The sequence below is a fragment of the Grampus griseus genome (genome assembly GCF_964374135.1).
Source record: "Grampus griseus genome assembly, chromosome: 11".
NCBI classification, from domain to species: domain Eukaryota; kingdom Metazoa; phylum Chordata; class Mammalia; order Artiodactyla; family Delphinidae; genus Grampus; species Grampus griseus.
Window position 1 is genome coordinate 68,628,572 of NC_139005.1, and position 15,254 is coordinate 68,643,825.

Sequence of the window (15,254 nt, forward strand, 5' to 3'; positions counted from 1 at the left end):
GCATATAAAACTTAGATATATATTTACATATGAGCATATAAAATTTAGATGTAGCCTTTCATAATTTACCTTGTTCATAAGAAGAAGAGCTTTTGTACACTTTACAGTTTGTTCCGGTGTTTCTCAAATCTTACTCGACAAAAGTCCCATGACCCATGGCTGGTTGGATGCAATCCTCAGAGTGTAGAAGAAGCAGAGCTTACTCTGTAACCAGATTGCTTGTTTAAATCCCAGATCTTTTTATTTCCTAAATTCAGGTCATTTTGCAAGTTACTTCGTGGCTCTCTGTGTCAGTTTTCTCATCTGTGGTTAGGGTACCCACCAGAAAAGTTTGTTGTGAAGGTTAAAAGAGATAATTTATGTAATTATAGTTGAAGAATATTCAAGATATAGATTGGTAAAAATATCCTAAACTTTTTGAACCTCTTTCACACAAAGTCATTATTCAATCTAGATGTTTGTTTTTTCCTAAAGAACAAGTATTAACTCACGTTACACAGTTATTAACAAAATTTTCAAATTAGTAAGCACTGTTAAAAACACCTTTGTAAATATGAAATACACTCCTAAAATCCTAGGAACAGATTTTAAAATTTGTAGGACGTTGAAAGCTCACATATAAAATGATATTTCTATACTAAACTTTAGCACTATAGTTATCTTTGTCATAGGTTAAACTTTTAAAATAATAATTCTAAAAACTGTAAATATACATATGCTCATAAACACATACACACAGAGTGTATGTGAAACTGGAATTTTAGTTCTGTTCTCATTTATGTCCATTGATATTACCCATTGCTGTTGTAGGTTGAAACGGACAGTGCTTACACGTGCAACTTCATCATTTCACTGCCTCCCAACAAACCTTAACACACCAAATTTGGGGGTTAGTTGTGGCTGATGGTTAGAATAAAGACCGAACTCTGTAATAAGAGACTAGAAACCAGAGTATCTTTAAAAAGTTCTTTATTTCTATTTTAATTGGTAGTCTGTGTCTCTGTTCTAGGGCTGGTATGCCATCTCTACTGTGTTAGAGATGAAAGTACTTTCTATCTGTTGCTCTTCCACTCCAAAAAGATTGCCCTTATCCACAGAGCAAAAGGTAGTTCACCCTTTCATCCACATTTCATTCCTGGAAAGGGGAAATGAGAGAGAGGGAGGACGTGAACTTTTCAGTTTTATGGGCATTGTGTGGTTGTTGGAAACATCACTTCCATTCATCTTCATCGACCAGAAACTAGTTACATCACCACCTTAGCGGCAAGAGATGTGAGGAAATTTAATCTTAGCTAGGTGGACATGAGTCCAGCTAAGACTTATATATTAGAAGTGGAGAAAGGAATTGGAGGAACCAACGTTGGTCTCTACAACAGTTTGCCAAAGCCCAATCCATGTGAATCCAAAGGTTCTAAATTCACTGACCATCTGTTTGCCAGCTTCTTTACTTCTTCTGAAAACTGTGGGTTCACACACAGAATGATGAATTATGACTCTGAGGAAAAAAATATTTAGAGTTTATTCTTTCACACAGCTTTTAATGCCATATACTGCATTTTCATTGTAAAGGGAAAATAAAGCATAAATAAAGATCAGTTTGTGGGTTCAGTGTGGGAAGTTCCCTGGGTAGGGACAGCAAGATGTTACTGTGGGCTTAAGGAAGAGGAAGTAAGAAATAATTCTCAATATCTTTTCAGTATTGATAACAATCCACAAAAGATGTGTTGTGTATGACATCTTGCTCTCTTTCCTCTACTGAGAGCAACATCAAGTGAAACATAGAAAAAAATAAAATAGATAATAAGATGCAAAAAATATGGACAGATAAAAGTATAGTAGATAACTTGTGATTTTTTTTTTTTCTGTTGAGGAGAATGCAAGCCATTTTTTCTTTCTGTTTAAAAAAAAAGACTGTGGTGCTTTTGAAAAGCATGTGACTTTTGAGCTTTTGCACAGCAAAGGAAACTATAAACAAAACAAAAAGACAACCCTCAGAATGGGGGAAAATATTTGCAAAAGAATCAACGGACAAAGGATTAATCTCCAAAATATACAAGCAGCTCATGCAGCTCAATATTAAAAAAAAAAAAAAAAAAAAAATTTGAAAAAATGAGCAGAAGACCTAAATAGACACCTCTCCAAAGAAGACATACAGATGGCCAAGAAGTACATGAAAAGCTGCTCAACATCACTAATTATTAGAGAAATGTAAATCAAAAGTACAATGAGGTATCACCTCACACCAGTAAGAATGGGCTTCATCAGAAAATCTACAAACAACAAATGCTGTAGAGGGTGTGGAGAAAAGGGAACCCTCTTGCACTGTTGGTGGGAATGTAAATGATACAGCCACTATGGAGAACAGTAGGGAGGTTCCTTAAAAAACTAAAAATAGAATTACCATATGACCCAGCAGTCTCACTACTGGGCATATACCCAGAGAAACCCATAATTCAAAAAGACACATGCACCCCAATGTTCATTGCAGCACTATACAATACCCAGGTCATGGAAGCAACCTAAATGCCATTGACAGATGAATGGATAAAGAAGATGTGGTACATATATACAATGGAATATTACTCAGCCATAAAAAGGAATGAAATTGGGTCACTTATAGAGACGTTAATGGACCTAGAGACTGTCATACAGAGAGAAGTAAGTCAGAAAGAGAAAAACAAATATTGTATATTAACGCATATATGTGGAATCTAGAAAAATGGTACAGATGAACCAGTTTGCAAGGCAGAAATAGAGACACAGATGTAGAGAAAAAATGCATGGACACCAAGAGGGGAAAGTGGGGGGGGGTGTGGTTGGATGAACTGGGAGACTGGGATTGACATATATATACTAATATGTATAAAATAGATAAGTAATAACCTGCTATATAAAAATAAATAAAATAAATGTAAAAAAATGAAAAGCGTGTGACTTTTGATTAATAGAATTTATAATCAATCCAGACCCTGAAGCTCTAATATTTGATAGAATAAAACAAAATAAGTCAATCTTTTTAAAGTTTAGTACCTTTTTTTGAAAAAGGTGTCATGTTTGTCTAGGACTTAGATGTTACAAATAATTGTATAGTGGATTTTAATTTTAATTTCTTTTTTTAAATTTTAGTTTCTTAATAAAACTTTGATTAAAAAAACATTTAGTGCCTGACAGCCTCTGCAGTCAGTCTAAGCTCTGGCTGCACTATCTAAAGAATAAGCACCTGTGTGGCTGCTGCAAAATGCACCTTTCTCCTGGGTTGTGAAGAAGTAACAGTGCATGCTGTGGAGGCAATGGGCTTCCTCCTCCATGTAAAACATGTGGGCACAGGGAAGAGCAGAACTAGTAATCAAAATAAAAAACACAATCAGTGAGAAAAATAAGAGATTAGATACAGCTCAAGAAGGACTAGTGAGTTGGAATGTCAGATTGAAGAATTATTTCAGAAGGCATCAAGAAACAATAATAGTTTGAAAAATAATTTTAAAGAACTAAAAGACATATAGGATAGAAATAGAAGTGCTTGGGGTTTAGTATGGATAAATTATTTAACTCATAAGCAGGTAAACCAACCACGTCTAAACATATCTCAGAGTACGTTTAACTCATGTGAAATTATAAAGCTGTATTTCCTTATTGGAAAAAAAAAAAAGGACAGGAAAAGAAGACAATTTCTAAGGTTAGTGATAAGCATAAAGTAAAATCAAGAGATCAAAGAAACTGGTGCTTTTTTAGCCAGAAAATATGTTTAAAGAATGACATATCAAATGTCACTTCATTTGGACAAGATTCATGACACTGTTTCAGAGAAGGTTTCTTTTCTGGCAAAAGGTAGTCATCACACAAGAGATAGAACTTTAGTGAAATTTAAAATGTGTTTAACTTTCCACGTGAGGCTATGATTAAATTTAAAAGAAATTCAAGAGTTTCTACAAATAATTTCATGAGGCAATAGGATGCTGAAGTCACTTGTACTGCTACTGAAATTCACTGTAAGTTGGTTTGGAAATTATATTTACTTCTGAATAGACAATTGAAGCCATGAAGAGGTGGCCACAGCTGACGTGTTGCCATGGTAGCATTTCCTCCCCAGCTGAGGAAGCTATACAGAAGAAAGGATATAGGTCAGAAAGTGTTTACACTAACAAAACAACTGCATATTAAAATCAAATGCTTTTGTAAACATCATATGCCAAAAGAGAATTGTGGATTCTAGTTTCAGGCTATTAAAAACAGACTGATTCATCTTTGGGATGATGTAGTAAGCTGCGAGCACAGTGAGACAAGGGACATTCAAGGTCAAGAATACTCTCTTCCCTGCATATTGGCAGTTGAATTTTAAAAAATGGGGTCATGATAAAACTTTTTCCTATGGGTTTCTTCTGAGTTCCTTGAAATAGAGATATATTCAACTGAAGAATTCTCCCAGAAGGCAATTCATCTCACAATGAATTACCCCAGGGTAAGAAGGATAAACTCTATACTCAATAAATATCTGTGGGTTATTAATTCTGTACCCTTATTAATGGCCAAAATTTCTGAAATGTAATTGAAGTCAGATGTAATTAAAGAGGAGAAAATGAGGGTGAGAAATGAAGAAAGAGATTGAGTAAAATTAGTCAATATCCCGGAAGTAGAAAGAGTGAAAGAAAGAAATAACAAAAGTAGAAAAGAAGAAAAGATGGAAGAAAAAAAGAAAAGGGAAGGAAGGAGGGAAGAGAGGAAAGACCTCAGGGAGTATCATAGTCTCCCTGAAGAATGATGAAGGTGGCATTTGCAAGGCAGTGGCTGAAATGAAAATTTGTAGTTTGCCTTCACTGCATCCATCAGTCCCCAAGCCATCAGACAACCCTAACTTTTCTCATCTGGGGAATTCACACTTTGCATTTTTATTAACTTTGGTTTGGATGGGGTTAACTGGATGCGCAGTTCTAAGGATAGTATATGATAGGCTTAAGCTAATAGTATATCTCATTATTCACTGAACAAAGTGATTAATTCAGATAGGCAGATGATCCAATCTGAGTCAGCACTTACATGTTTTCTGGAGTTTCTAAAAAAGAAAAACTCTTCAATCTTCGCTGTAGTGGCAGTATGAAGATTTGAAGTCTCTCTGCAGCCATCTTGGGATCACTAGGAAAAAGTTTGAAGCTAGTAGAAGCCATCAGTTGAAGCTGGGGGTAGAGAGACCACAGGGAAAGGTGAACCAAGGCATGGATTGAGTGACATTTCAGCCTTGAAGCAAACTGTACTGGAAGGCAGATCTGCTTGTTTAGGCGTGGACTGTTGTTTAGTTGCAGGGACAATTACATTCTTGATTTTGCCTAAACCAGTTTGAGTTGGGTTTTCCATTTCTTGATATGAGAAAGAATTCTGATAAAATTCCCCTTACTTCCCAAATCCTCCCCCTCTTTTGAGCCAAAGGAAGATAACTGAAGTAACTGAGCACAAAATAATAGTTGTATCCTTGGGTTCAGAATCCATGAAAATCCCTGGAACATCCATTTGTGACTCCCTATGTGTAAGGCACTAGAAAGGATATGAATATAACAAGACAAAGTCTGTGACATTAAATGCACAGAAATGAGCAGGAGACTAGAATAGGTAACAAATACTTAGCAATGACATAGATATTTTATTTTCACCATTTACAAATGAGAAAATTGAGGTACTGAATCTAAGAAACTGCCTCAAGAGGTGATAGAAGTAGGATGTAGGATGGAGCTGTGAAATAAGGTACTTTGATTTACACGAACTATGGGCCAAAAAAATAGTAGCAAATATTGTATGTTGTCTGTATTAAATTCATATACAATATATACCATCTGTTTATTGTTATATCTATTAGTAATAAAAACCGTGTAACTGTTGTTACTGTTAAGAATTTGATTAGTTTTTGTCTCTGTTTCCTAAGAGGGAAACTAAACCCCTTGGGTTTCCTTAGTGATAGGAGCTTTTTGTTACTTATAGTGGGCCATAGTTTATGCTACTAAGATGACTCATGGTGGGCCCCTAGTGATCTTACACTAAAAGATAATTTAGGATGATGTAGGCCACTGCAGAAAGATAAATTGTGTGATTAAAGGGTTGAAGCTTTGAGCCACAAGATATCAGCCAAAGTTCTGACCTTCAGGGAGGGGAGAGAGGTTAGAGATTGAGTTCAATCATATATGGTCAATGATTTAATCAGTTTTGCCTATGTAATGAAATTGCAGTGAAAATTCTGGGCATGGAAAATCAGTGAAGCTTCTTGGTTGGGGAATACACTGATGTGATGGGAGGGTGAGGTGGCCCCCATTCAGCAGGGAAAGGATGTAGAAGCTCGCTATTCCATCCCAGAACATGAATTCCCTTCTGCACCTCATTTTGTAATAGGGACAGAGTGCTTTCAAGATATTTTTCTTGCTGTCAAAATCAGCTGAGGTAAGTTGATGGGAAGGAACTGCTGAGGCTCAAGTGATTATGTGATTCCAGATTCTATACGAAGTGGATCCAGAGTTCAACTTCAGGTTATTTAATTCTTAACTCTGTTATTTCTGTCATAACATACTGGTCTAAGGATTAACGTGAGCTTTTCCTAAATCCATAAACAGGGAACATGTATTTGCATATTCATTGTTTATGATCATTTTTATGGTTCCTGAAAGAGTACTTCCTCACTTCTCCATAATACTCTACAAACAATCTTATTTCTCTTGAGAAAGGGAACTTAGAAGAAAACCACTAGCATTGCCAGGTAGTACAGAGTGCTGATTTAATGTCACTGATCATGATTTTATAGTGTTCTGCGCAGGAGTAATATTCAGTATTTTCTCCAGCAAACTTCAGCTACACCAGAGCCAACATAGAGTTGGCTGCTAAGATTAAGGGAGAGATAAGGGTGGTTGTAAAGAAGTTATTTATGAATCATGAATCTAATTAAGTTAAAAAAAGAGGGGAAGACAGGTGGAAGGTGTGAATAATGAGGCTGTGGAGGGGGTCAATAGACAAAAGTACTACAAAGGTAAAAGAACTGTTTTCAGGGGCACTTATGAGGGCAGAGTGGCAGGAACTGAAGGCAGAGGCCAAGATATTTTTCTGGTTTCATTTTAAGTCTTCAGAGTCCAGAAGGCAAAGAAGCTCAACCACCGTAGTTGGTTGGACTTAGAATACAAGATTTATAGCTCAAACAAGGGTAGACTCAGAGGTAAACACTAAAACTCAGTATATTTTCAAATCCTACAGATTGAAACACAAACTTTTTAATTCTGTGACTGTTTTGTTCACAATTTATTTTGAAGTTATTGGTAGTGTTAGAAAATTTTCACGTGAAAGGCCAGTGGACTCACATGGCACACACCTTATCCATCAGAAGTTCAGTGTCCGTGAGATTGGTTCAAGATGGCAGAATAGAAGGATGTGCTCTCCCTCTTGCAAGAACACCGAAATCACAACTAACTGCTGAACAATCATCGATAGGAAGACAATGGAACTCACCAAAAAAGATATCCCACATCCAAAGACAAAGGAGAAGCCACAGTGAGACGGTAGAGGGGCGCAATCATAATAAAATCAAATCCCATAACTGCTGGTGGGGTGACTCACAAACTGGAGAACACATACCACAGAAGTCCACCCAATGGAGTGAAGGTTCTAAGCCTCACATCAGGCTTCCTAACGTGGGGGTCTGGCAACGGGAGGAGGAATTCCTAGAGAATCAGACTTTGAAGGCTAGCAGGATTTGATTGCAGGACTTCGACAGGACTGGGGGAAACAGAGACTCCACTCTTGGAGGGCACAAACAACATAGTGTGTGCATCGGGACCCAGGGGAAGGAGCAGTAACCCCATAGGAGAATGAACCAGACCTACCTGCTAGTGTTGGAGGGTCTCCTGCAGAGGCAGGGGTTGGCTGTGCTCACTGTGAGGACAAGGACACTGGCAACAGAAGTTCTGGGAAGTACTCCTTGGCGTGAGCCCACCCAGAGTCCACCATTAGCCCCAACAAAGAGCCCAGCTAGACTCCAGTGTTGGGTCGCCTCAGGCCAAACAACCAACAGGGAGGGAACCCAGCCCCAACCATCAGCAGTCAAGCAGATTAAAGTTTTACTGAGCTCTGCCCACCAGAGCAACAGCCAGCTCTTGCTTGCTCAACAGCAAGCAAACTTGCACAAGCCTCTTAGATAGCCTCATCCACCAGAGGCAGACAGCAGAAGCAAGAACTACAATCCTGCAGCCTGTGGAACAAAAACCACATTCACAGAAAGATAGACAGATGAAAAAGCAGAGGACTATGTACCAGATGAAGGAACAAGATAAAACCCAAGAAAAACAACTAAATGAAGTGGAGATAGGCAACCCTCCAGAAAAAGAATTCAGAATAATGATAGTGAAGATGATCCAGGACCTCGGAAAAAAGAATGGAGGCAAAGATTGAGAAGATGCAAGAAGTGTTTAAGAAAGACCTAGAAGAATTAAAGAACAAACAAACAGAGATGAACGATACAATAACTGAAATGAAAATTACACTAGAAGGAATCAATAGGAGAATAACTGAAGCAGAAGAACGGAAAAGTGACCTGGAAGACAGAATGGTGGAATTCAAGGAAGCAGAACAGAATAAAGAAAAAAGAATGAAAAGAAATGAAGACAGCCTAAGGGACCTCTGGGACAACATTAAACGCAAAAACATTCGCATTACAGGGGTCCCAGAAGGAGAAGAGAGAGATAAAGGAGCCGAACAAATACTTGAAGTGATTACAGTCAAAAACTTCCCTAACATGGGAAAGGAAATAGCCACCCAAGCCCAGGAACCGCAGCGAGTTCCATATAGGATAAACCCACGGAGAAACATGCCAAGACACATAGTAATCAAATTGGCAAAAATTAAAGACAAAGAAAAATTATTGAAAGCAGCAAGGGAAAAATGACAAATAACATACAAGGGAACTCCCATAAGGTTAACAGCTAATTTCTCAGCAGAAACTCTACAAGCCAGAAGGGAGTGGCCTGATGTACTTAAACTGATGAAAAGGAAGAACCTACAACCAAGATTATTCTACCCAGAAGGATCTCATTCAGATTCAATGGAGAAATCAAAAGCTTTACAAACAAGCAAAAGCTAAGAGAATTCAGCACCACCTAACCAGCTCTACAACAAATGCTAAAGGAACTTCTCTAAGTGGGAAACACAGAAAAGAAAAGGACCTACAAAAATCAATCCAAAACAATTAAGAAAATGGTCATAGGAACATACATATTGATAATTACCTTAAACATGAATGGATTAAATGTTCCAACCAAAAGACACAGGCTCGCTGAATGGATACAAAAACAAGACCCATATATATGCTGTCTACAAGAGACCCACTTCAGACTTAGGGACACATAACAGAATGACAGTGAGGGGATGGAAAAAGATATTCTATGCAAATGGAAATCAAAAGAAAGCTGGAGTAGCAATACTCATATCAGATAAAATAGACTTTAAAATAAAAAATGTTACAAGAGACAAGGAAGGACACTACATAATGATCAAGGGATCAATCCAAGAAGAAGATATAACAGTTATATATGCACCCAACATAGGAGCACCTCAATACATAAGGCAACTGCTAACAGCTATAAAAGAGGAAATCAACAGTAGCACAATGATAGTGGGGGACTTTAACACCTCACTTACACCAATGGGCAGATCATCCAAACAGAAAATTAATAAGGAAACAAAACCTTTAAATGACACAATAGACCAGATAGATTTAATAGATATTTATAGGACATTCCATCCAAAAACAGCAGAATACACTTTCTTGTTAAGTGCCCACAGAACATTCTCCAGGATAGACTACATCTTGGGTCACAAATCAAGCCTCAGTAAATTTAAGAAAATTGACATCATATCAAGCATCTTTTCTGACCACAACGCTATGAGATTAGAAATGAATTACAGGGAAAAAACGTAAAAAAAACAAACACATGGAGGACAAACAATACGTTACTAAATAACCAAGAGATCACTGAAGAAATCAAAGAGGAAATCAAATAATACCTAGAGACAAATGACAATGAACACACGATGATCCAAAAGCTATGGGATGCAGCAAAAGCAGTTTCTAAGAGGGAAGTTTATAACTATACAAGCCTACCTCAAGAAACAAGAAAAATCTCAAATAAACAATCTACCCTTACACCTAAAGGAACTAGAGAAAAGAGAACAAAACCCAAAGTTAGCAGAAGGAAATAAATCATAAAGATTGGAGCAGAAATAAATGAAATAGAAACAAAGAAAACAATAGCAAATCTCAATAAACCTGAAAGCTGGCTCTTTGAGAAGATAAACAAAATTGGTAAAACATTAGCCAGAGTCATCAAGAAAAAGAGGGAGAGGACTCAAATCAATAAAATTAGAAATGAAAAAGGAGAAGTTACAACAGACACCACAGAAATACAAAGCATCCTAAGAGACTACTATAAGCAACTCTATGCCATTAAAATGGACAACCTGGAAGAAATGGACAAATTCTTAGAAAGGTATAACCTACCAAAACTGAACCAGGAAGAAATAGAAAATCTGAACAGACCAATCGAAAGTAATGAAATTGAACTGTGATTAAAAATCTTCCAACAAACAAAAGTCCAGGACAAGATTGCTTCACAGGTGAATTCTATTGAGCATTCAGAGAAGAGCTAACACCCATCCTTCTCAAACTCTTCCAAAAAAGTGCAGAAGAGGGCTTCCCTGGTGGTGCAGTGGTTGAGAGTCTGCCTGCCGATGCAGGGGACACGGGTTCGTGCCCCGGTCTGGGAAGATCCCACATGCCGCGGAGCGGCTGGGCTCATGAGCCATGGCTGCTGAGCCTGTGTGTTCGGAGCCTGTGCTCTGCAATGGAAAGGCCACAACAGTGAGAGGCCCGCGTACCACAAAAAAAAAGAAAAAAACAAAACAACAAAAAAAAACTGCAGAGGAGGGAACACTCCCAAACTCATTCAATGAGGCCACCATCACCCTACTACCAAAACCAGACAAAGACACTATAAAAATAGAAAATTACAGCCCAATATCACTGATGAATATAGATGCAAAAATCCTCAACAAAATACTAGCAAACAGAATCCAACAACACATTAAAAGGATCATACACCATGATCAAGTGGGATTTATCACAGGGATGCAAGGATTCTTCAATATATGCAGATCAATCAATGTGATACACCATATTAACAAATTGAAGAATAAAAACCATATGATCATCTCAATAGATGCAGAGAAACCTTTTGACAAAATTCAACACCTATTTATGACAAAAACTCTCCAGAAAGTGGGCATAGAGGGAACCTACCTCAACATAATAAAGGCCATATATAACAAACCCACAGCAGACATCATTCTCAACAGTGAAAATCTGAAAGCATTTCCTCTAAGATCAGGAACAAGACAAGGATGTCCACTCTCACCACTATTATTCAACATAGTTTTGGAAGTCCTAGCCACGGCAATCAGAGAAGAAAAAGAAATACAAACTGGAAAAGAAGAAGTAAAACTGTCACTGTTTGCAGATGACATGATACTATACATAGAGAATCTTAAAGATCCCACTAGAAAACTAATTAGAGAGCTAATCAATGAATTTGGTAAAGTTGCAGGATACAAAATTAATGCACAGAAATCTCTTGCATTCCTATACACTAATGATGAAAAATCTGAAAGAGAAATTAAGGAAATACTCCCATTTACTATTGCAACAAAAAGAATAAAATACCTAGGAATAAACCTACTTAGGAAGACAAAAGACCTGTATGCAGAAAACTATAAGACACTGATGAAAGAAATTAAAGATGATACAAGCAGATGGAGAGATATACCATCTTCTTGGATTGGAAGAAGCAATATTGTGAAAATGACTATACTACCCAAAGCAATCTACGGATTCAATGCAATCCCTATCAAACTACCAACGGAATTTTTCACAGAACTAGAACAAAAAATCTTAAAATTTGTATGGAGACACAAAAGACCCCGAATAGCCAAAGCAGTCTTGAGGGAAAAAAGCAGAGCTGGAGTAATCAGACTCCCTGACTTCAGACTATACTACAAAGCTACAGTAATCGAGACAATATGGTACTGGCACAAAACCAGAAATATAGATAAATGGAACAAGATAGAAATCCCAGAGATAGACCCACGCACATATGGTCAACTAATCTATGACAAAGGAGTCAAGGATATACAGTGGAGAAAAGACAGTCTCTTCAATAAGTGTTGCTGGGAAAACTGGACAGCTGCATGGAAAAGAATGAAATTAGAACACTCCCTAACACCATAGACAAGAATAAACTCAAAATGGATTAGAGACCTAAATGTAAGACCAGACACTATAAAATTCTTAGAGGAAAATATAGGAAGAATACTCTTTGACATAAATCACTGCAAGATCTTTTTTGATCCACCTCGTAGAGTAATGGAAATAAAAACAAAAATAAACAATTGGGACCTAATGAAACTTGAAAGCTTTTGCACAGCAAAGGAAACTATAAACAAGACAAAAAGACAACCCTCAGAATGGGAGAAAATATTTTCAAACGAATCGACGGACAAAGGATTAATCTCCAAAATATATAAACAGCTCATGCAGCTCAATATTAAAAAAACAAACAACCCAATCCAAAAATGTACAGAGACCTAAATAGACACTTCTCCAAAGAAGACATACAGATGGCCAAGAAGTACACGAAAAGCTGTTCAACATCACTAATTATTAGAGAAATGCAAATCAAAACTACAATGAGGTATCACCTCACACCAGTTAGAATGGGCATCTTCAGAAAATCTACAAACAACAAATGCTGTAGAGGGTGTGGAGAAAAGGGAACCCTCTTCCACTGTTGGTGGGAATGTAAATTGATACAGCCACTATGGATAACAGTAGGGAGGTTCCTTAAAAAACTTAAATAGAATTACCATATGACCCAGCAATCCCACTACTGGGTATATACCCAGAGAAAACCGTAATTCAAAGAGAAACATGCACCCTTATGTTCACTGCAGCACTATTTACAATACCCAGGTCATGGAAGCAACCTAAATGCCCATCAACAGATGAATGGGTGAAGAAGATGTGGTACATATATACAATGGAATAGTACTCAGCCATAAAATGGAATGAAATTGGGTCATTTGTAGAGACGTGGATGGACCTAGAGACTGTCATACAGAGTGAAGTAAGTCAGAAAGAGAGAAACAAATATTGTATATTATCGCATATATGTGGAACCCAGAAAAATGGTACAGATGAACTAGTTTGCAGGGCAGAAATTGAGACACAGATGTAGAGAACAAACTTATGGACACCAAGGGGGGAAAGCGGCAGGTGGTGGTGGTGGTGGTGGTGTGATGAATTGGGAGATTGGGATTGACATGTACAAGTACAATGAGTCACTCTTGTCATTTAAGGAAGTTTCCCATCAGTGTGGGGAACTGTTTATCAGCCAAGTTCCCAGGTGTAAGCTAAGAGGCCACCTTACATGCAGGATTTTCTAAGACTAGACAGTCTCAGGCCTACTACACTAACACGTTCCTGCACAGAAGGTCTTCAGAAACTTTATGAGGTAAACGATACTGCCTTTTATTCCGAGTATGAGATCACAAGTGAAAGATGCATCCATGTTTTTGTTAATAAATTAATTTATTTGATGTATACTTGTGATACGATGGGGACACTAAATCACAGTACTCAAAGCTGACCTATATGTGGACTGTGGTTGAGGCCTCAGGCTGAGAACAAATAGCTTGAAAACACCCTCATGTTCAAAAGTATAATGCAAGACATTCTTGCACGTCTTGCAAAGAGGGTGGACCAACTGAATTGGGCAAAACTTAGCCTATACCCTACAGTAAGAGTTTGTGGAGTGGTGGTGGTAGAGGGCTTAAGGAAACCATATGCTCAGAAAATGAGAAGACTATTGTTTTCATCCTCTTGGTAACACATGAATCTCCCTATAGAAGCCTAGGGAACGAGAAGGTCCACCCAGCTATGGTTGTAATATTGGGACTTATAGATTTTAATTTAGAGAAAATAAAGATAGGTAATGTTTCTGAAAAAGCTGAATTTTCTGATGAAAAATCTACTTCTGGTACAGTGTCTATAGGTTGATCAGAGACATCAGAAATATTATAGAAAAAAGACTGGTTGGCTTTGAAATAGACCAAAAGTGAAAGATGGGAAACTGGTTTTGGCAATATTTTTAATAATATGGATGAATATATGACATGATAAACATCATATAATAATATGTGTAATAAATTGGTATGATGGGATGCAAGGTTACCTGTTTCTTGTGTTTAGTAAGAATTACTAATTAAAAGCACAGTTTCATATATCCAATAATAGTGTAGGCATGTTTGAGTTGAAAGAAAACGTCTATACCCGAAAGTCAAACATCAATAATCTCAATTGATTTAAATTTGTTGCCCCGTGACATGCTGGCCATTTTTATTCAGTGGTATTTAGACACACTAGATAGTGATATACTTAATACAACAGGAAAATTGCTGATTTTGTTCTTAAATCTAATCTTGTTGCTTAACTCTTTCCCAATACTTTCTGTTTTCTGGAGTTTCAATAGTAATAAAATACATTTCAAAAAGAAAAAAATTAGCATTTCCTCCCAAGTGAAACAAAATCAAATAAATGAATAAATAGTAAACAATTTACACTGAAAATCAGTTATAAAATCTGATTTACTCATAATGTGTTTATACCCTAGAAAATTATAATGAAATGACTGAATTTTTTCATATATCTTCTTTCTAATTCCACTACATATAATAATTTAAATACTATTTATACACATACATTTACACAAATATTAAACCAATTTTCTGATTAAAAAAACTGTAGAGATTCTTACAAACATATTCTGTGGTCCAGTATCTTTTATACTTTTTCCCTGAAATAAAATGTGCAATTGGGATGAACTATTAATTAAAGAAGTGAGCAGTTCTGCATGTTTTTCATTCCATAAATCTTTTCAGACATTCAGGAGAATGTCTGCTATACTTGAATACAATTAATAATAAGCTTTAATAATTTTCAACAATGATTACACACTTTGTTTCCACATTACAAATGCTCTTGTAAAAAAAAGTTTCCTTTTACTTTGTTTCAAATATTCAGAATATTATCAAAGGCTAATCTTAAAATAATTGGATTTGTCAAGAAATAGCTTCTGCTTTCCCTGGTTTTATCATTTATATAGTGTTAAAACCCATTATCATTCAAC